The following is a 20,471-nucleotide window of genomic DNA, read 5'->3' on the forward strand; positions in this document are numbered from 1 at the left end:
ATACAGAGAATAGATTTTTCAATTTTTCCAGTTCCACTGAGTATATTAGCAAAATTGTCTGTCTGTCAGCAGGCTTCTGGTGACGCCAGTAGCATCTCTGATTCTGATTGTTCAAAATCTTTTTATATTTACAGGTCTCCAGCAGAGAAAAGGACAAAGACTTATTTGTAAACCCTTCTTCCATGTGCTTCTTTTGATCACTTCTCTTACATTTCTTATTCTCTTCTCTGAGTCTTTAAAATGATAAATACTAAAAGCAATCTAAATGATAGGAAGTATGTATATTTCATTGATAAAATTGTAGGATTTTAAAAATCATGCTTTAAGATGCTTTATTTTATTAGTTATTAATATACATGTAAGTTAAGGTCAGAAAATGAGGAGGTTCTTGATCTATGCAGAATTTTCCCACACATTAGGGGCAGACTCAGAGTAGAGACATGTTCTAACACCCGGCTTGGTGAAGATTCTGAACTCATGTACAATGACCTATGGCAGATTGAACTCTCAACTGTTTTGTAATCTTCATGAACTATAAATGTTGCACATGCCTGCAGAATGAATTTTAGTTTCATTGTGGGGTAGTATGCAAGAAGAACCCTGGAGTGGCATATGTTGGGAGGGATAGATTAGAGCATAGTAAGACTTCTTAATTGAAAAGATGAAGTTTCTCAGGCCAACTGGCCAACTAGTAATATGATAAAATCATAGAATGGTATATTTGGAAAGTAGCTTCAATGTGTGCCTTTCAGTTTCTTTCAAATTAAAATGAAGAAAGAGAGAGAAAGTGCATGGCCTAATGTTACATGGTTAAAAGAAGATGAGTGGGCCTTAAATCAAAATCTGCCTTCAGTCACGGATTTTCCCCAACACATTGGATTATCTCAAGGAAAAAAAATAATATGGTATTAATCATGATTTTTTTTCTAATTTAGATTTTTCAGGGTTAGAGACTAAAGAATAGAATTTTTGTTTGTTTGTTTGTTTGTTTGTCTGTCTGAAATACCTGGCTCAAACAACTAATTGGATAGATTGAGTTCAACAGGAGGTCCTTTATTGTAGTGTATTGTTTGTATCTATCCATTGAGCTTAAGCTTGCAGCATAATATCCGTGACATTTTATTATTACATTACCACGCAGAGAACCTTACCAATGGATTCAAGGTCATTAACATCTGTATTAGTTTCCTATTGCTGGTGTTAACAATTTACCACGAATTTAGTGGCCCAAAACAATACAATATAAGTTTATTATCTTAATGTTCTGTAGGTTAGAAGTCTGAGGTTAGGTCTTATTTGGCTAAAAGCAAGGTGTTGGCAGGGCTGCCTCTCTTCTGGAGACCCCAGGGAAGAATCTGTTCCTTGCCTTTGTCATCTTCGAGAGGCTTCCCACATGCCTTGGCTCCTGGTCTCTTTTTATCAATGGCATCATGAGGACCTCTGCTTGCCATTACACCTCCTTCCCTGAATCACATCCTCCTGCCTCCCTCTTATTAGGGCACTTGTAATTACATTAGTCCTTCCTTGATAATCCAAGATAAGCTCCCCATCTCACAATCCCTAGCTTACTCACATCTGCAGTGTCCATTTTGCCATGCAAGGTAACAAATTCACCAGTTCTGGAGATTAGGCCTTGGACATCTTGAGGGGGCCTATTCTGCCCGTCACATCTGTATTTGTTATTTAGTTGGGAAATAATTGAGTATGACTATAAGAGCCTCGCAAAGAGTCCAAAGACTTCAGTGTGACTCTGACTTAGAGCACACCAGCAGGGTAACCTTGGGAAGATTGGTTAACCTCGCTGAGCCTTAAATTCTTCATCAGCAAACTGGGGTGGACAAAATATGAGCCAAAATGTATTATGCTCTTAGTATATTCACGCATTTATAATTATATAAGAAATATGATTGTGCCCTCCTTAGTGCCAGGGAGTGTTAGGTGCTGAGAGGACACGGTAAGTGGATACTCACATGGGGTCTGTCTCAGGCACTTATAGACAGTGGAGGAGGCAGTCCATCACAGTTGTAATCCAGCAAAGAAGAGTAAAATTTCAAAGAGAACTGCATTCTACTGTAAAGGGATTTGTGTTATGGGAGCTTCTAATGCAGGATTTGACCTACAAGGGAGCTTAGGGAAGACTCCCCTGAGGAAGTGACTCCCAAAAGGAGACCCAGAGAAGGTGTAGGCACTAATGAGGCAGAGAAGGGAGGAAACTGCAGGTGCAGAGGCTCATGGGAGAAGGAAGGAGAGCGAGTGGAAGGGGCTTGAAGAAGGCTATTGTCTTGGAGCAGGAAGATGAGCTATATCAGTCCCAGTCCAACAGTGCAGGATCCAAACTTCCACCGATTTAGGCAAATGACAGGCAAGTCCTGAACTTTTCTATGCCTCAGTTCCCACACTGATAAAATAGAGATAACAGTAATAGTAGTTCTTGGGGAATGCACAGCTTAGATAAGAAAATGCGTGAAATCACTGTGCAGACAGTCGGTGCTCCATGAACCTTAGTAATTGCCCTAATCATAATCTCACTTATCCTTGCATCAACCTTATGGAGTAAGTAGAAACTAAGGGGGGATTATTAAGTAGCTTGTCCAGGGTCATACAGGTGACAGATCAGGGATTTGGAACGAGGTACATGTGCCTACATGGAGCTGGTGTTCTGCACCACAGCATCCCCCACCCCAGAGCATGGCTTTGAGAGATAAATGGGATAGTATACTGAGAGTGCCTTGTAAAGTAAACCTAAATCCATAAATAAAAGGCTTGTGATTATTCACATTATCCTCCTCACCGCTATTTTTCTTCTATTATTACTCATACCAAGGGGAATGTAAACTGGCTGAAGCTGACTCATTTTATTTCTTCCTCTAAATCATTTTCTCTCTAAATAAATTCCAATGAAAACAAAGGGAACAGGACTAAGCAGAAGATGCAAAGTGCAGTCATGTGTTCATTGACTCTGTGGCCTCATTTCTTTTGACCCAGATGCCAGAGCTTATTTTTGAGGGGCTAGGAAAGAATAGAACAGCTCACTCTCTGTTATACCCTGAGATTGTAGAAATAAGTGTTTGGGACAATCTGGTAAATTGAGATAACCACATAAGCCACTTGAGGTTTACTTAATTTCAAAGAATTAGGACATTAAAATTATCAAAGTTATATAAGTATATTTAATCTTCATTTAATAAATTTGAAGGCACTTCAAAATTGTGCTGTTTCTCAGGATTTCCACCACCATTTCAATCATCTTGGCCCTGATCAAGTGCAGGAGTGCTGGCTTAATAAGCGTTTTTAGTTGGTAGAATGCCAGATAGTCATCTCTTACTGGAAATGGTCATAGATTGAAATTTGAATTTGTTGATTCTGTAAATCTGGAATAATACAGTAGGGTTTTGAAATAGTCTCCTTTTAATTTCATCACTAATGTGAAACAATAAAAAGGATTAGATCTTAAGTGGAAAATGCATAACCCCAAAATGCTTCTCTAACTAAATCAGAATACAGAAAGAGACTTTCCATTTGTCAAGTGATAGATTCTTTTTATCATTCACCGATGTCTGACAGTGTCGGAATATGAGACTTTAGCAATTATGATGCCAGAAAGGTATTGAAGGACAGATTTATTTTCACAGACATGCACAAAAACTATATTTGTATGGCTTTTTCTGTGTGGTTGTTATTTTATGATTGTTTGGTATTGAAGAAGATTTGAGGAAAAATCTAACATCAACTGACACTTTTAAATTTGTGTGATCTGAGATCTCAATCCCCCTACAAATTCAGGGCAAGAATCCGACTAATGAAAAAGTATGACATGAATTATTATGATAAGGTGTATCCTAGTGCAAATTTACAGGTTTCAAAATCTGGTCATTGAATAGCTGTGTTAAGAACTAAAGAAGCCACTGACAGCTTGGAGCTTAGCTTTCAAAGTTGGAACCAATAGCGTATCTTATGCATTGACTGAAATAATGCAGTGAAATTCTTTTCTCTCTTAACAAGCTTCCTTCCTCTAGTCATGAAATTCCCTTTGCTATGCTGCAACCCCAATGTGAAAAAGGAGAACATGTTCAGATATTGAAAAACCATATGCCATTACCTACTTTATCACTCATATCAAAGACACTGAAAAGATAGCACATGTACAATTGATGGATTATTCTCATCATGAAAGTCTGATCACCCCACTTGGGTTTTCAAACAAGGCATTTAATAACCACTGCCTTGTTAAAAGGTGGAAAATGATCTGGCTTGTGGCCTGATAGGACGAGGGTTTTATTGATTTTACTGAGGCCCTTGACTTGGAAGATCACAGGCTTCTTAAGGGCAAACTTAAAAGGAAGCATTGAGATGGATGAGTAATTACCTGTGTGATGGATGTCATTCTGTAAACATCAGGATCGGGTAGCTTCTCCTTGGAGTATCAGTTGGTGGGGGAGGGAGAGAACATAGTCAAAGTCTCATTTCAACCACTTTTAGTCTTTTTGCATATTTATAAATGAGCTTTGCTCTGTTGGAGTATGGGGTTATAGGTGATTTTGAAAAGATATGCCTTTGTTTCTTAATTTAAATGTTGGTTTACAAAAAGAAATAGATTTTTATGTCTGCTAGTACAACGTAATGATATTTCAAATGCTACTAAAAAAACCCCAACAACTTGATAAATGTTATTTGTTTTCATGGTTCTTGGTCTATTTGGGAATGCAGCTATCTGAATCCCAGGCTCCAGAAGGGGCCAGGCTGAGCTTGAGGTAGTATTAGAAAAGAGGCCATTGATGGAAGCCTGGGGAAGGAGGCACTGAGTGGGAGTCAGTGCTCAGGAGATTTGGAGGCCTCACAGTTTGCTGGAGCAAGGAGGCGACAAAGCAGCACTCGGTGATAGAATAGGCAATAGGCAGGAGGGACCACAGGGAATGGAGCTCTGGGTGGGCAGCAGTCTGTGGACTGGGATGTGGCCACCCCGGGGATTGTAGAATGGGGTTGTTCTCAGGCCTGTCTCCTGTGGCCCTTGCTTTCCTCCAATTGGCACCACAAAAATGCGACTTAAGAAAGCTATCTTGAGGCCGGGAGCGGTGGCTCAAGCCTGTAATCCCAGCACTTTGGGAGGCCGAGACGGGCGGATCACGAGGTCAGGAGATCGAGACCATCCTGGCTAACACGGTGAAACCCCGTCTCTACTAAAAAATACAAAAAACTAGCCGGGCGACGTGGCGGACGCCTGTAGTCCCAGCTACTCGGGAGGCTGAGGCAGGAGAATGGCGTAAACCCGGGAGGCGGAGCTTGCAGTGAGCTGAGATCTGGCCACTGCACTCCAGCCTGGGCGGCAGAGCGAGACTCCGTCTCAAAAAAAAAAAAAAAAAAAAAGAAAGAAAGCTATCTTGAGGGTGGAGAGGGAATAGAGGAAGGAGTTGTGTTTACTGGAATCCACTGAGCTGCTGAACCCAGGTGATACCTGAAATTCCTTTAACTTCATAACACCGAATTGAGCAATCCTTTTGATGTGGAAGAAAAAAAATCATTTTTTAAATCCAATCTGTTGCATATAGTGGAATGGGTGTGAGTTTTGGAGTCAGGCAGATGGGATCATAGGTTCTAGTTCTGCCTCAGGCACTTTGAGACCTTGGGCAAGTTTAATTTCCCTAATCTTGACTTTCTCTCATTTATCTATCATTCATTTATCAAACATCTATTGGGTAAGTACTACGTACTAAGTACATAGTACTTCTATTGCTTCTTATTTTCAAAGAGATTCTAGTTTAATAGGGACATTAATAAGTAAATAAAGAAGTACAATATTATCATAGCTATTGCAATATACTGGATAGAAGACATAGAAGAGTGAAGGCCTAAACAAAGGAAGCGATTGAATTTTCTGAACAGAGTATGGGGCTGGAAACTATACAGAGAGGAGGTAACTGAGTCCTGAAAAGATGACCAGCTGGGAATGTGGTTGCAGAGGCAGGCAGGTGCCAAGTCATGGAAGAACTGGAGTTGTCAAGGTGCAAAGAGGGTACTCCCTGTCGGGAGTGTCTTTGACTGTGTGAGAAATAAATGGGTCTGTATATAGTCTGGGGAGAAAGAGGGCATGTATCTGTAAAATAAATTTGCCCTGGGCAAAAGGTTAAATGAACTTGTTGCAGAGATTCCTTTTAAGGTTCCAAATTCTACAGGGAAGAAAAGGGTGTGGCCTTATATTTGACATCTTGATCCATTTTGTTGATCTGTGGCAACTAAAGTTTTGCCTTCTTGTGGGGATCACAAATTGATATTGTCCTGGAGTATTTAAATAATGTACCAAGTCTTCATGCTACGTAATAGAGATCAAGGATGATTTAAACATGATTATTGTTCTCAAAGAGATTCTAGTTTAATAGGTACAATCAAGTATGTAAATAAATAAGTGCAACATTATTGTAGGATAATTTACTTTGACTATCAGGTAGCACATCCTCTATCCCCAAGTGAGAGACTATCTACCTTCTGCAGTTACTTCTGTGGAATGAGATACGGATCCCACACCCATTCCTATAGGAAAGAAGTTTTTGCTCTTCTTGCAAGTTGTGACTCTACTGGCTTCCATTCTGTGGGCTGAAGAACAAAGTTTTTGTGCAAGATATAGCAGGACAAGTCAGTAACCAAAGAGCTTAATGTGATATGTGAATTCTTTGTAAATATCATGCAGGTTTGACTTGATTTATACTAGATGGAAACACCATCAAAGTATTTCTTCCTTAGGAGAGGAAATCCCTTGTTTTATTTCCTACTTGAAATAACATTTTTAAAAGGTAAGATCCAAGAGTGAAATCTTGAAGATGAGGTGCCAAAAATATACATTAATTCCATCATTAAATGAACTGATCATTTCTGTATGAAGAAGGAACATGAGTGGGACAGTACTTGGGAGAATAGTCTGCTAAGTGTTGTAATGAATATATTGCAATTATGTTCCAATGATGTGATACTGTACAGTAGAGGAATATTTTATGGGAGATTATTTTTCTATGTGAGAAAGTACTCAATGACTAGAATACACTTTTTGTTATATGGATTTTTATATATTTGTGTAAATTGGCTTTTTCCCCACATAAAAAGTTAATACATAAGATACTTCACTTTGTCAGAACAATCTATAGTGAAGTATTGTTATAAATAATGAATATGTGTGAAGGGTATTTGAACTGAAGGATAATCTCTCTTGGATAGCAAACTGCCAGAAATTTCTTGATATTCCACAGAAAAGAAGAGGAATATCACAGGTCAAGTGAATGCATTTTTTTCATTTTCATTTTTCCTCTATATTTTAAGTCCACAGCTCATTCCTCGGCTCCGACCTTTGATTCAAGCATATCCACAGACTCTTTCCAAATTGTTTCTATCTGATGGGATGGACTAGATGGGAAGCCTTACTCATATGGCTATGAGTTAGCCTAGGAAAATAATTCCCCATAATGGATTACAGTCGGCCCTTGAACAGCATGAGAGTTAGGCATCCTGGCTCTGTATGCAGTTGAATATCTATGTATAACTTTTGATTCCCCCAAAACTTAACTGTTAATAGCCTATTGTTGACTGGACGCCTTACTGATGACATAGTTATTTAACATATATTTTGTATGTTATATGTATTATATACTATATTATTACAATAAATAAGCTAGAGAAAAGAAAATGTTAGTAAGAAAGTCATAAGGAAAGGAAAAAATATTTATTATTCATTAAGTAGAAGTGGATCATCATAAAGGTCTTCAGCTTTGTGGTCTTCATACTGAGCAGGCTGAGGAGGAGGAAGAAAAGGGGCCGCTCTTGCTGTATCTGGGGTGGGATGGTAGACAGAAAGAGAACCTGTGTGTATGCAGACACGTGCAGCTGAAACCTGTGTTGTTCAAGGGTCAGCTGTACTTCAGGTTTTGTTCTATGGAAAGAATGCATACTGTTGAAAGGCAGATTCTATATTAGAAATGTGTTCATGAGTATTAGTCCATTTAGGAGGACATCTGTTTAATGAATGTGTTTTGGACCACAGTTTTTATGAACAATATTTAAATTTGAGCATATGTGATGTTTTTATTAATAAAATTATCAATCTATATATTTTCAAAACATATCCATGAAATGTTGGAATGTTTTGGGTGACAAAAAGTGGTATTTCTTGAGATGGGTGAGAGTTGTGGAATGAAGGCATTTCACATGGCTTGATCGGAGAGAAGTAAGGCCATAGGAGAGGCCCACTGGCTTTGCAGTAAGTAGGATCCGGTTCAGTTCCAGTTTCACCATCTGTGTGAACCGTCTCATGTTACTTAAACTCTTTAGCCCCTGATTCCTCATCAGTAAAATGGGGTTAGTAATATATAATCAAAGGATATTAATAAATGTCCTTACCCAGTGCCAGTCACATGATAAGTTTCAACAAATGATGGTTATTATCATTAAACGTAAATTCATGAGTAGCTTTGAAGGAATCTCACCTCTCACATGACAGTGAACTGCCTAGATTATCTGTAAATAACTTGGTTTATTTTTAGAATGATCCTAACTTGAGGATCTCTAAAAGTCTTGTTTTCACATCAGTTGCTTAGATTGGCTGTGGTAATTCACCTAGCAGCCTAGTAGAACAGTTTTCCGCATAGTGAGTTGACCTAAGCTATATCACATTGACCTGTAATAACTCCAAGCATCAGTGGCTAAGAAGCACCAGGCCAAAAAGAAAAAAAATTATATAAAAATTTAAGTATAAAACCCCAAAATATCATTACATGGCATTAAAATAATAACTTTATTTTTTCCTCACAGTTTGTGCTTATTATAAGAAATTTAGAAAATCCCAATATCAGAAAAAAATCTTTTCTTCCCATTACTCAAATATAATATACAATTGTTAACATTTATTTCAGTATATATCTGTTTAGTTCTTTGTCTAAACAGTGTAGTTTTCCTAACGAAAATTGAACATATTTCTTTGAAGTAGGCTTTTTTGATGTAGTAATGTCTTATGAGCACATTTTTCAAGTCTTTAAAGAACTCTAGCATATTTTTATGAATGTAGAAATATTATAGATATAATAGATACATAGAATATTACAGACACTATATTCTATCATAATTTAATCAACTGCTTGTTTTTGAACATTTGTTATATCTGATATTTGATTGTTATGAATGAGACTGTGGTAAACATTCTCATAATTATTAAGAATTTATAAGCATGCATTAAAATTCCTTAGGATAAACTTCTGGATGTGAAATTTTGGGGTCAAATGCCATGACAGTAGACATTATTGGTTGTCAGTATATCCTTTCCCTTCTTTCTCTTTCCTAACAATGGTCTCAATTCTCTTTAGTTTCCCACCTCTCATCCATGCAGCCAATTGCCACGGGAGACACTGAGCCCACCCTAACTCTAGGAGTGACTTTAAGCAGCCAATTATATTTCTTTTGTCAATGATTGATTCAGGACTGGCTTGGGATCCTGAGAGAGCAAGAAAAGTTTACTGGGAGCTTCAGAAAAAGTTATTCATCATTTTTGGGGAGGATGTTCGTAAGTGACTTCCTTCTTTTGCTCTGCTAGGTATGGATATGAGACCTCAGAAACCCCAGAACTCCTCATTCTTTGCCTGATGGAAAAGCCTACACATGGAAAAGACAGCCATAAAGAACAAAAGTAGACCCCCTGGACTAAATTAAGGAAACAACTTGCTCAACCTTTCCACATCTACTTACGTGAGCAATCCGTTTCCTCGTGTCCAAAACAGCTTGATTGGGGTTTTCAGTTACTTACAGCCCAAAGCACACCAACTGATATGTTCATCAGAATTTAAGGCTTTTAAGTACTTAAAATTCTGATTTTAAGGATATTTAAGTCAGAAAGTACCACTGGAAGGTTCATACTTATTCTCCTACAAGCAAGCAGTACAGTTTCTTGAAAAATATACTAAAGTTTATTTTGGACTGCATGAAAATAAATTTATTATCAAAATTTATCTCTACATATGGCTTTTTTATGTTACTGTTCTGGGAGATGCAAACTGTCCTTTCTTCAAACAAGTTATATCCATTGCTCTTTTCTCCTCTTCCCCTCTCTTCTTCTACCTACCTTTATGTATTTCAAGCATTGGTCTAAAAGAATGTAAGCTGGGCTAGACGCAGTGGCTCATGTCTGTAATCCTAGCACTTTGGGAGGCTGAGGTGTGAGAATTGCTTGAGCCCAGCCTAGGCAACATATGGAGACTCTGCCTCTACAAAAACAAAAACAAAAACAAAACAAAAAAGCCAATTGGTGTGCTGGCCATGTGCCTGTACTTTCAGCTACTCTGGAGGCTGAGGTGGGAAGATGGTTTGAGCCTGGGAAGTTGAGGCTGCAGTGATCCATGATTGTGCCACTGCACCCCAGGCTGGATGACAGAGGGACACCTCATCTCAAAAACCAAACAAAATAAAGCCATAAACTCTTTACTAAGGGTCCTGTGTTCAAATCCCCCCATTTGCTATTAATTATCCCTATAGCATTAAATAATTCATGAACTCTGTGACCCTCTTCATTCACTTGCCCTCTCTAACTTATAGTGTTCCTGTTTGGAATCAAGAAAACAATCAATTCAAAAGAAAGCTTTTTGAAAAAATACACAAGTACAATCCATTTATTTTTCATCTATAACTTATGCTTCTGCAATTCTGTTTTTGATTTCTTTTTCTGATTTTGCTTTAACTTGCTCTTGAAAAGCTCCAGTTTCAGATCACTCAATTTCTCCCCATGACTTCTAGACTCTTGCAAGAACAGGAGGGTTCTCTACTCCCTACCATGTGGCATCTACCATTCTAGTCCCCCTTGACTCTTGTAGCCATGTCTTTTCCCACTGCTGATATCCATGCCAGGGACACACCAGAGCACTACTGTTGTGCTATCCTCACAAAAGCTGCCCAAAGCCCCAGTGCTGATGTTACAATACTCTTCCATGGGAAGAAAAGGATGTCTGAGTTTGAGCATGCATCATTTGCCAATGGTTCTGATAATACCAGCAACAATCTCCCTGGGCCTTCTCACATATTATTTTTGCCTCTAAAATTTTTTTCTGTACCATCGCCTCCAAACCCACTTTTCTATGCCATCTCTTTCAAACCCATTGATACATAGCTAACTCTTATGTATTAATCTGTTCTCATGCTGCTAATAAAGACATACCCAAGAATGAGTAATTTATCAAGGAAAGAGGTTTAATGGACTCACAGTTCCACATGGCTGAGGAGGCCTCACAATCATGGCAGAAGACAAAGGAAGAGCAAAGGGACGTCTTACATGGTGGCAGGCAAGAGAGCATGTTCAGGGGAACTCTGCTTTATAAAACCATCAGATCTCAGGTGACGTATTCACTGCCAGGAGGAGAATGGTATGGGTGAAACCGCCCCCATGATTCAGTTACCTTCACCTGGCCCTGCCCTTGACACGTGGGGATTACTACAATTTAAGGTGATATTTGGATGGGGCACAGACAAACCATATCATCTTGTCCTTCCTTAAAGGGTCAACAAAAATGTCTCTTCTTCTGGATTTTTCTCTGCCTTAGTTTTTTTGGCCTCTTGCCTGGGTCTTGGGAAAATAAATCAACCATAAAACAGAGTAAAATTAGTAAATAAACAGATAATAAATGAATAAATAGGGTCCATATATTCAACCAGTATTCATTTATTTATTTACTTATTTTTGGACACAGGGTCTTCTCTGTTGCCCAGGCTGGAGTGTGGTGGTGTGATCTTGGCTCACTGCAGCCTTTGGGACCCCAGATGCATGCCATCATGCTTTTTTATTTCTTGTAGAGACAGGGTCTCCCTGTGTTTCCCAGGCTAGTGTCGAACTCCTGAGCTCAAGTGATCCTCCAGCCTTGGCCTCTCAAACTGCTGGGATCACAGGTATGAGCCACCATGCGCGGCCCTCAACTGCTATTTATTAAGTGGCCGTTATTTGTCAGGCCCTCAAGTCCAGGCTGGATATTTCTCTATCAATTTTGATAGCAGTCTCAGAGTATCATTTCATGGCAAGTAGCATGTAGTAGTGTATTGCCCTATTTGTCCATACCCACACTGGATTGTATTAATATGTTCCACTAGGCCAGGTAACTGTCATTCTTGCTTACCCTTATACCCTGCACTTGTATATATTGAAGATCCAGACTCATGTATCTTCACATAGATGTTTAATAAATATCTAACATGTTACATGTCCAAAACTGAGCTCTAGTATTCTTCCTTCAAACCTGTTCCCCTTACAGGTTACTGCTGTTAGAAAATGGCCTTTCTACAGAAAATCTCTTTCTGCAGGTTAAAAACACATGGGGTCATCTTGGACTCTTCTTTTTCATCCACACTTCACACCATCAGCACATCCTGTCAGCGCCACCTTCTGAATTCCACTGTCCTTACCCTGTCCAACAGGTCCAAGACCCAGGTGAGGCACGAGAGGTGCATAGGCCACAAAGTTTTACTCTCAGTCATGCCAGTGAAGACCCTGCTGACACAACACGTGAACAGCCCTGACGCCGAGTGCCTCCTGAAATTAAACTTGTGCTGTAGGTACTCCTCTTACTTAAACCTAGTGCTGTCCTGCTGTCTATCCTACCAGGACTTCATACCTGGATACAGCAGGAACCTCTTCATAATCCTCTCTGCTGCTCTCTGCCCTCCTGTGGTTATTTCCACCACACTGCCAGCTGATCCTATTAAAGCAAGAGTGAGACCATGTCAGTCCTGTTCTGAAATCCTCCAGTGGCTTCTCATCAAGTAAAAGTAGGTGGGGCCACATTGGTCTGCGTGGTGCTGATTGGCCTGCCTCACCATTTCACGCTGACTTCATCTTCTTCTACATTACACCTACTCACCCTGCTGCACCTTCAGTACACCAGACGTGATCCGACTTAGACCTTTGCATTTGGGAATCCTTCTGCATGGAAAGCTCTTCCCTTAGATCTTCTTCATTTCTTCCAGCATTGAACTCAAATGCCACTTTCTCAGGGAGACCTTCTTGGCCAGCCTATCTACAATGTCAATACACCCCTTAGTCTCACATTCCCTCCCCTGACTTTTTTGTTTTTCTTCAGCGCGCGTGTGCACACCCACACACAGGTGCATACTTAACTTATATATATTCTATCCCCACCACCCCCCACTCCTACCGGATTACAAGTTCCAGGTGGGCAGGGATTTCTGTGTCCTTCAATGTATCTGACACTTGTATTATCAGTGCCAGGAACTCAATAAATACTAACTGAATGATTGAACACTTCATCTACGGATGGATGGATGCATTTATCTATCCACTTATTTATTAATTTTACTCTGCTTTTTGGCATATGCCTTTCCTCAGGACCTAGTCAGCCAAGAAGGCCAAGGCAGTCTTGCTGCACTCAGAATTGCTACCCACCCATTTCCAGCTCCCAGCGTCATCCAAGCAACCTCATGATTCCATACACCCTGTCCCCATGATCCTCCAGATATTTCTCAAAACTCCTCAATCATAGGGCATACCACAAGTGAAACCTCTGGTATATTATAACTGATAAAAATGAATGAACTCTCATGTATGATAGAGATAAAGGTCTTTTATAGCAAGTTTTGAAATTAGATAGCAACTAATTCTGAGATCTTCATCAAACTTCTTAATATATACCTGGATATTTGTAGGAAGGACAAAAAAACTTTTTTTTACCAAATGTTAAACATTTCATTTATAGTGAAAAATAAGTACACTAGATCTTTTGTTTCATTAAAGCAAAAACACATATACAGGAGTGACAAATCTAGTATGTTAAAATTTATAATAATTTTTTAAAGGCTAGAACCATAGACTTTTTGATGGATGTGGGCAGGTTGTGTCTTACAAACAGAATTAGTTTTCAAAATTCTTGTGATGTTAGTGGAAATTGCTCACTACTTTGCTCTTCAAACGGTATGCTTGGTTCTTGAGAAAGATTTTTTGAAAGCCTTTATTTGATTCTTGACAGCTGCACATTTTTCTAGGCTGCCAGACGAGACTCAATCTTGTCTAAATGTAAATACCTGGTTACTTGATTCTCTGTCATGGAGGGCAGTTTATTCTTTTTGCAGGAAGCCTTGATTTTCAAGGAGGAAGTGACCAAGGGCCTTCATTAGCAGGCAGGCTTCAAACTGTTTCCAGGCTCTTTGTTTACTTCTATAGAGCAGACTTTATTTTCATGCCCAATAAGTTTGACAAAGCAGTAAAATCAGTCCGGTTAAATGGGTCACCAATACAGGTGGGGAGCCCACTCTGGTCTTGCAAAGTACAAAAGTGCTGCTCCCATGAATACGGATGCTAGGAGAGCTCAAGCTTCCAATTTTCCTTGGGCAATTAGGATCACAGAGTGCACATTTTGGACTGTGGGGAGAGGCGGGTTTAGGAGGATCAGCATTGACTTAGTCTTATACGATCTTAACAGCTTGGATGAGGGAAACTGAGAAACGCCTCTAATAAAATACACATGTCACATACCTACTCATAAGGCCATTAAATGCTTATGGGTTTTTCTTTGGGGGGTGGGGGGGCATTGGAGGGTTGTGAAATTGCACAATTTGTGCTGTCATTTTTGCAGTACTTCTAGTGAAGTATCTAGGTGTTTCTTCTAATATCTCCACTGCAACTTCCAAATCATAGTCTTCTTGTGTTAGCTGAAAGCATTAAAACCAGAAATTACCATAATAGTGCTATTTACCCCTCATTTATGGAGCTATACTAGCATTATTTTTCCACTGACTTTACAGAGTGCATTTCAACTAGCAGTACTTCTGGTCTGGTTGATGAAACTCGATTGTACTTAAAAAACACAGTTGGGCATTGTATCAGAAGACTAAACCAGCAGGCTTGTCATTTCACAAAAGGGACTTCCAGAGGTTGCACTCCCTGTAATCGGAGAGTATTTCATTTGGTGTTTGAGGCTGTGGACTAATGCCTTATTTCGCAGCTAATCATCTCCGTGTGCTTATGTAGCTGGACCAGTGTTTGAATGAAGACTGCACATTTTAACAGCAATGCAAACTAGATGGAAGAAATTCTATTTCGCTTTACATCAAAACAGACCTGAAAGTGGGGGATGGGTATGATATAAACACTCAAAAAGTTCCTTAGTGTGAACCAAAAGGTTGAAAAAATAAAGTACGGTGTGTGTGTGTATGGATGGGTGTGATAGCCCTTAGGCTGTTAGAGCAGTTTTACTTCATTGATGCTTTTTTCTAAGCCACAGCACTTGGAGACTCTGAACTCACAGCAGCCTTCATTATGGTGTTTGTGACACTGCCACAGGGTCTTTGCATTATTTATCTCAGTCTGCTTTACCCATCCAGCTTGCTGGGAATATTTTCAGATGGAATCACTAATTAGCACATATGTGAGAACTTCTCAAAGCATTTGGGCCCCCTCCTCATTACTTTTTAATTTTTCTCTATTTGCCTAACGTATGTCAAAGATAAAATTTTAAGTGATGGGTTGGGGGAATTTTCTGAGTGAAATGTCCATATTCTATAGGAAAAAGATTAGTCAAGCAAGTGACCTTTTATATGATCAGAAAGCAAGCCATTTGAATGTGTACTAAAGGAGAGTGAAGTTGGCTTGGCCCATACGGTGTTCTATGGATTATTTTATTAGTTAACCACCAGGATAGCTTTCTAGAATTGCCTCACAAATATTTCAACAATTCTGTAAACTGTGCTTTATTTCTCGCTGCACAACCTGACTTTGCTAGACCATACTACAGCCTCCTTCACCTTCCTATGCTTTAAATTCTGTACATTTTTGGCAGGATATTTTCCTTATTAGATCATAGGGCACATACTTAAGAACTGGTTTTAATGTTTTCTTAATTTTAAAACACTAAGAATAATGTGAAAATAAGTTTTCTGAATCTTTGCATCTCCTTTCCTAGTTTTTTTTTCTTATCACTCTGTGTCAGAAATGAAGATTTTTCCCATGTCACATAGCAATACATGATAGGAAATGTGAATTCTTAGGCAATGATATTTTTAAGACGACAGAAAAATCTGGGTTCAGCCAGAAGAGAAAATACTTTTCCTGGGGAGAAAACCCATAGGAATATTTAAAAATGCATGGTCAAAATGAAACAGATCTCTTAACCAAAGTATTCAGACTTGGCAAAACTATATTGAATTAGATAGGATGTTGTTTTCCAAGTAATACAGGCCTACCAAATAAATAGTTTGTAAGTACAGCAATAGAATATGTGTGTGTGTGTGTGTGTGTGTAAGAATCACTGGATTGTTGTTTCAAAGGGATTTGCTACATAGTTTATTACAATTGTGTATATATTCCAGAGAACTCAGTGTAAAAATGTGTGGAAAACTAAATATGTGTGGAAAACCATCAGGGCATTCTCTGTGGAATTCTAAAAACAAATAAGGTTTGTTAGACGGTTGAGTTTAACATTAGGTATAAAGTATATAGTTATTTGATCAAGTAGCCAAGTTATAATTGTCGTCTAGAAGGTCTAATCAATGATACTTATTGAAGAGTTTTTTTAAAACCCACTCTCAATAGTGTCTTTTTGCATATATTTCTAGTGTCTTAAGACCTAGTGTTTAAAACTTGGTATGGAATAGAGACTTAAGGTTTACTTGTCCATTGTGATTTTAAAGCAGTGGCTATATATTTAGGAAAGGGAAGGTGTTTGCACTCACCTTATATGGCAGGTTCAATTCTTTCACAATGGCGGCCTGCAAACTTAGTAGGAAAATGTGTTGGGATCTAGGAGTAACATCTGCTGTTGTTACAGTAAAAAGTTGAGCAGCAGTAACAATACAAATGTCAGTCATTTTCCACCTCTCGTCTAAAAATTTATACTCAATTGTGAGATATTGCTATTTTCACAGCTGAGTTACAGATAAAAAGACTGTATAGCATTTGTTCCAAATTTAATTCATTTCAAGATGCTCTAAATCTGTTTTGTCCAATATGGTAGCCATCAGTTAATGCGAGTATTGAGCACTTCAAATGTGTGGCTGGTCCAAATTAAGGTATGCTGTAACTGTAAAAATACATATTGAATTTCAAAGACCTAGTAAGAAAACAAGAATATAAATATCTTGCTAATTTTTTTATATTGTTACATTTTGAAATGATAATATTTTGGATACATTAAGTTAAATAAAGTATATCATTAAGATTAATTTCACCTATTTATTTTTGCCATTTTTCCAGTGTGGCTACTAGAAAGCTTAAAATTACATAAATGACTCACATTTCTGGCTTACATTGTATTTCTATTGGATAGTGCTGCTCTAAATTAATATCGTCTCTTCTTTCATTAGTTCTAATGTTTAAATGTTGTAAACTTTAAAGACATATTGTGGTTTCTTTTCTACAAATCTGTGAAAAGGAATCGTTAATTTTTTCCCCAAAATATCTAACCAATTTTCCAGGCAGCTTTATGCCTGTAGGCTCTCACTGTGGCTCTCCCTGTTCTATCTGGGATGCCACCATACCCTGAAGGGCTCAGACTTATAGTGAAAGCTACTCACTTATTTTCCAAGAGTTCTCTCAAGTATCAGTATGGTGTAAGGCCTAAAGTTAAGGCCAAATACTAGGTACTGCCTTGATATCTGGTGAGATTAAGAGGTTCTCAACTAACCTAATGCTAAAGTCTCCTTCCCACGCTGCTCCTGCAAATAAGGTCCTGTAGCCAAACAACCCTCTTTACCAAGGAGATCAAGCGAAGGTAGAATTGGCCATTGTTACACAACCTGTATAATGTATCTCCTTCTATCTTAGTAACCAGACCACTCAATTGCAGTAATTTGCGTATGAATCTATGCCCTTCTCTTAGAAACTGAAAGCTGCCTGAAGGTAGCAACAGTTTCTCATGTGTTTTTATATTTCTGGATCTGAGAACAGTGCCTGGTACACCGTAGGTACTCAGTAAATGTTTTATAAATGAATTTGAAACCCAAGGCTCTCCCCTGGCAAGGTTTAAGTTCAAAATAGTCTCCTTCACTGATGTGTATAGCCTCTGGCTCCGAGGACCTTCAGGGTTCAGAAGACAGAATTCATGGTTTATATTTCTCAGCATTATTTTATTTCTCAGGCTGCAGATTGTCCTCCATTTAGAATTAAATTAACTTAAAAAGAAAGCACAAGTATACCTTGTTTAAAAATCTGTTGTTTGCCTGGCGATTTAATTTTCAGCCTAGGTATGATTTGGCCTCCCTGTTGGATGGTGTCTGCTTTCCATTTGCTGGGGGTTGTTCACAAGGTCCAAGGACATGACAGGAGGCTGCCAGCAGGGCAACAGCAAGCCTTGGAACACGGCACTTGCCTCTCAGCCTGCTGCAGTCGCTCCACTTCAAGGAGGAAGGTGTGCTTTCTGTTCTGCAAAGCATCTTGCATTATTTTTTAAACATTTTGCCTTTGGTACATACCCAAGCTCTGCACATTTTCCCCCCTTAATTTTTAAACCCACATACACTTCAAGGGAAATTGAATCCATATGTTTCTGATTCATTTACACACAGCTCATCAAAATGTTGTTTTAAAAGAGCTAAACTCAAATCCCATGGGGGCTGAGTGGGTTTCAGACTTGGCTGAAGCCTCTCCCTTCTCTGATCATGGCTGGATATGGGCAAACCAACCACAGTGAAACAGGAACCCTCACACCTCCCAGAATTTGAACTGAATAGCACCTTTCTTTGAGGTTTAGCTAAAGAGAGCCTAGTGACTTCTTACCTTGCAGTCAGCCTTCATCTGCACAGCTGCCATGGCCTGTGCTTGTCTTAGTCCAGACTGCCTGGAGAAAACCAACAGAAAAAGGAGCTCTTTACATTGGTCTAGCCAAACTGGAATGATCAGAAATTTTCTAGGGAGACTATTTACGCACAATGTTCTGCCTGATTGTGGACTCATAAAATCATGGCTCTGGCAGGGCCCTGCGAAAATCATGTTCTTACCTTCAAACAGGCCTCAGAAAATTCCTAAGCAAACAGTAAAGCTATCCTAATTACTACCACAAGTAATGTTATATAGCAAAGGCCATTTCTTATTTCCTTTCAGGTAATTCTGACCAAAGCTCAACAATTTTCAATGCCAGTAACTTTCTCAAATTTTAGATACATATAAAAAGTTTGTATTTTTGCCCACAACCAAATTCTTGAGGTTCCACGAGTTTTTGGATAATGATCTGTGAAATTGACCCATTATGCTCTCTGGTTTCCAGTAACCACTGGACTAGTGCAGAGATTGGGAGGGCAGCCTGGAACAAGAGGCTTTGTCTGGGGTTAAGAACTGTTCTCTTTTGTCTGAGTTGATCAGCTGGTTTACTTGGAATGGGTAAAAAAACCAGGAGCATGTAGAGATTTCCGCCATGAAAATGTCCAAGGCAATTGTAAGCACAAATAACAGCGTTTTGGGTTCTATTCTTCCATTGCTAATACAGGTAACAGGAATACCCGATGTTTCACAAACCACTGAGAGCTTAGCTAGGTGACTGATATGCATGAAGGTAAGCAGGAATTCCTAAACCTCCAAGAAGGTTCAGGACCCTGAAAGCAATACATTTGCTAGCTGTCAGAGGGGCCCCCATGCACAGCAGTCTCTGACTGACACTAGAAGAATGGGTGAACTTTCCGATAGACTTTTTGAATAATGCCAATTAATGTAACTGCTCTGAAATGGTGGGGTCTCATTAGTATCAAGAAGTTTTGTTAGCTGGCACCAACATGGCATCAGGCATTCAGCTAAATTTCTGCTTTCCTCAGGGGCAACCAGCCCAGCTCAATTTGCCTGGGGGCTTTTGACTCTACAATCTCTTCCAACATTAAACAGGGAATCCTGTGCACCCTGGTGAGTTTGCAAACCTTGACAGATGTTTCTTTCCAAAAACATGCAGGCCCAACATCCCTTGAAAACCTTAAATGTATGATGTTCTCTCTCTCACTCTCCTTTCTCCACGTTGTTTACTTACTCATTTTACTAAAATGCATACTAAGTACCCTGTTGAGCTTGGCCCTCAGATAACATCGTATGGATATATTTAAGGTTTTAAAAAATAGTTTATTATTGTTTTTTATTTTTTCTTTCATTTATCCCGGGTTAGAACTGTTTAGTGGCCATGGAATATTCCTCTGGACAATTCATCTGTGGCATCATATTATGATCTAAATTTATTATGAGAGGTTGGTTGGTGTAGCTAAACAAAAAGGTACAATGGGACATATCACAAGGGCACACTTTGTATAGGCTCCAGAAGGCAGCTTTTAAAATCAGTTGAGTCACTTATCAACCATATTAGAAATAAGCACATTGATTTCTAAGTGTTCAGAGTTCGGATAAAGATAATTATCTTCATAACCTCCTACTGTAATCAGGATATAGTTAGGCCACGGGATTTGTGTCCCAACCACTTGATGAGTACTAATAATGCAAATACTAGCAGCTAATACCTGTGGTACCCTGATATGTGTCCAGACCT

This window comes from Colobus angolensis, unplaced genomic scaffold, assembly GCF_000951035.1.
Source record: "Colobus angolensis palliatus isolate OR3802 unplaced genomic scaffold, Cang.pa_1.0 Scaffold16, whole genome shotgun sequence".
Lineage (NCBI taxonomy): Eukaryota > Metazoa > Chordata > Mammalia > Primates > Cercopithecidae > Colobus > Colobus angolensis.